This window comes from Vigna angularis, chromosome 5 (genome assembly GCF_016808095.1).
Source record: "Vigna angularis cultivar LongXiaoDou No.4 chromosome 5, ASM1680809v1, whole genome shotgun sequence".
NCBI classification, from domain to species: Eukaryota; Viridiplantae; Streptophyta; class Magnoliopsida; order Fabales; family Fabaceae; genus Vigna; species Vigna angularis.
The window spans coordinates 35,420,767-35,424,643 of NC_068974.1; the positions used below are offsets into that span (position 1 = coordinate 35,420,767).

Here is a 3,877-nt window from a genome sequence, read left to right on the forward strand (position 1 = left end):
AGACGAAAGTCTAACTGTGCCAGTGAAAGATGAAGCAAAAATAGGAAACAAAAATGAAATACGAAGACGAACATGTGTCTGTGAAAAAGAAGAAGAAAGCTTGTGCTGCAGTGATGTGGAAAGAGAAAGAAATGCAATTTGAGAACCTGGAACTGACAAAAACCTAAAGTCTGAATCAAACTGTTTAAGAATCTTTTAGTAAGATTTTTTTAAGTTTTCAAAAAATTAAAAACCTTTTTAATTAAGGGTAATATAGGTATTTAATTAAAGTTTGGAGGTGCAGTGCGAAAGAGTTGGAGGTGTAGGGGAAACACTCTTCTTTAGTTTGTAAGTGTTTGAAAAGTATGTTATTAATTGTTTTGGGTCTTGTTTTGTCAATACAGGTGTTTCACCGGTGTCAACCTTGATCATTGAATGGGAGAAATTTAAATATTGGAAAAGTCTCAAACCGTTAACTAATCCTTTCAACGGAACATAGGCCCACGTAATATATAAACCTAGTATATTTTTTTAACAATATAAACAAAAGTGTCAATTATTGAAATTCATTTGGGTCACACACATGTCTATGTAAAATATTTTGTTTAAGTGGTAAGTAGATGTGTTAACTTGATCTATAGACCAATCTTAACTTATTATTAAAAAAATTCATTTTAGGAGGTTCCTTTAAATGAGGATAAAAAAAATTTCATTTTCAAAATTCATTTTCGAATAGGTTAGAGTCAAGATTAAATGAATTTGATCATAAGAATTTAATTAATTTTTAAAAATAATTATACATATAAAATTATATCTTATTATATAGTTTAATATGTTGTAATTTTATTATATTTAAATCAATATTTTTATATCATACGTTATTAAATAAAAATATATAATATATACTTTTAATATAGTTATTGACTATAAATTTATTATTTTTATCAATTTCTTAAAGAAAAACTTAGGTCTAATGTATCGGTAGGTTCCTATTTTCGTCCAGAATCTCAAATAGGTCCCATTCTTTTTTGAGTATTTTGTGAAAATTGCATCAATTAGACCCTTACCGTTAAATTGAACCTAACGACGTTACTATATATTTGACGTGACACGTTGGACTATATTTTTAAATGACGTGGCTAAATGATATGGATTTGAGTTATTTTAAAATTAAAAAATTGAGAAAAAAAATTAGAGCATCATTATCTTCACCAATTTCATCCTCAAAATCCTTATCTGCTCCATCATATCCTCATCATCCTTATATGCTCCATCATATCTTCATCGTAATCACAATCCCTTCTCCTATCATCCTTATTTCTGCAACACCAATTGATAATCTTTAGAAGCCAGAAACAAACTAAGCTAAAAAAATAACAAGAATAAAATGAACTATGATGCTAAAGCAACAACAAACATTTGATTATAATAGATGAAACCAAGTTCTCAATCTATTACTTCTCTAAATAACCTAGCCCAATCAGAAATAGCAATTGAAAAATAGAAAAGAGCAATCAGAAAGAGCAATCTGTAAACGAAGAAATTCACAAACATGGAAGAAAGGAAGAATCTAAACCTAAAAATAATATACTAAAATTGAAAAACAGGGGATCAGATAATAATGTCATTCACCATCTTACACTGTCTGGTGCAAATTAAGACTAGGGCAACAATAATCATCATCATTTCAACCTAAATAAAGCTAAAAAAATAACAACCGTAATGAACTTCACCCACACAGTTGACTAACCTTGACGCAGATCTTGCGATCGCTTTGGGGGCGCTTGAACTTCTTCAATCGCTTCTTCACGATCTTCTTCGAGATCAAGGGTACCGCCATTTTTACTAACCTTAATTAGGGTTTCCCTACCGGAGAAATTTGCTTCTCAACATTTATAAAACATGAAAATTAATATGGGCTAGGTTTTTGCAGATTAGGGCCCAAACCTGACCCGCTTCTTTGCTTTTTGTTTTGAGCCATGAACTTGAAAGTTTATCTCTACACCACCCCAATAACACATCGCCGACCTCCGTCACCTCCATCAAGCCCAAACCTGCAAACCACAAAATAAAAAAGAGCTCATCCTAAATCCCAATCGCGATAAACCCTAGTTCGCGAAACGCCACCATCAACCTCGCTGTCAGCCGCGAGCCTCCATGGCCACCATGCCGCGACAACAATCATGCCGCCACCCAAACACCATTTAAGCCTCCATGGAAACCCTGCAAATAAAAAAACCACATAACCACCAAAGAGCCATCTCTGTACCTTCAAATCACAAAATGAGAGACCCTTCGCATCCACCGTTGGCCGTCATGAATGAAGGGGCGAAACCTTGATTCGAAAAACATCTTCCCCAATTGACAGAATAACAAAGATGGTGGCAGCACCGCGAAGATGACGACAACCCGATGATGGTTGTCAATTTCTTTTGAAAAAAGATAAATAAATAAGACATGTCAGAATATAATAAATTCCACGTCATTTAAAAATATAGTCCAATGTGCCACGTCAAATATACAGTAACGTTGTTAGGTCTAATTTAACGGTAAGGGTCTAATTGATGCAATTTTCACAAAATAAGGACCTAGTTGAGACGCCGAAAAAGAAAGAGACCTACTTGATTCTGGACAAAAATAGGGACCTAACGAGACATTAAACCAAAAACTTATAACATTTAATAAGACAATACATTGTGATAAAGTTTTAAACATGAGTATAGTCATAATGTGAGAATATTTGGTTAATTTTAATAAAATTCTCAACTAAAGTATTTTTCATAATTACTATATATATATATATATATATATATATATATATATATTATTAAAGAAAACTAAATAAATAGTAAAATTTAAGTATAAATTTAAGTCATATATTAAAAAAAATAAAGAAAAACAACATGTAATAAAAAAAACCATAAATTTATTATTCATAATTTCATTATTTTAAGTTTTCAAATTGAGATGTCGTATTTAGTTTTGAGTCAAATTTAAATGAGTTTTTTTTAGAACAAAAATTAAATAACCATCTTATAAACTTTAAAAATATGTTTAACCAGTCCAAAAAAATTAAATATATTTAGTCAGTTAAGGATTTCAACATGCTATGTTATGTAATTTTTCTTTATAAGCAAGTAATCTAATTTATTGAAACTCCTTACAAAGTTTATGCTAGTCTGATTAAAATGTTTGTATATAGTTTTTTGAAAAATTAAAAGTACTTAGATTTACGAGAAATTAAGAGTTAATTACACTTTTTTTTATTGTATTCAAAATAAATATTTTTTTTAAAATAAGTTCCATGGGCTAAACTTGACTGATCACAAAACTTTTGTGAATATTTTGATCCTGTGAACTTTTTTAATGGAAGACTTTTTGATCTGTGAATTTTTCTGACAATCCATGTGAGTCAGAATTAAATCACATGATGGAGTCAAATTGACATGTCTAAAGAGAAGTATAAGCTTTGATTTTATGTAAAATTGAAGTTTATACTCTAAGAGTTAACTCTGTTTATGCCAATTTAACATAAGAGACTTAATTCATACAATTTTTACAACTTTAAGACCCAATGTATACACTAAAATCGGGTACTAAACTGAAAAAACTCACTTAACATAGGGATCAAGTAAGCAATTAAGCCATAAACTTATTTTTCCTATTAATTAGATATTTGTAAATGAATTGAATTCCTTACCTACCCATTCAAAATCGTTTATTATGCTTATGACTAATTGCTTAGGTACCATTTTTAACATAGGAATTATTTCAAGAATCAATAAATATACATTATAATTCCAATGGCTAATAGATTGATAATGAAATATTTTAAAATAATTTATTAATTTCTAAATAAACGTGAAGACTTATTAAAATTTTAGGGAATAAATTGTTT

The 3,877-nt window shown here is 29.5% G+C and overlaps 1 non-coding gene across 1 annotated transcript; it reads right to left on the reverse strand.

The window, feature by feature from the left end:
* Positions 1 to 1,587: 1,587 nt before the first annotated feature.
* LOC128196883 (small nucleolar RNA U31b) lies at positions 1,588 to 1,669 on the reverse strand. Its single transcript, XR_008249289.1, has one exon. It is a non-coding gene; the product is annotated as a small nucleolar RNA U31b (small nucleolar RNA).
* Between the last annotated feature and the right edge of the window lie 2,208 nt (positions 1,670 to 3,877).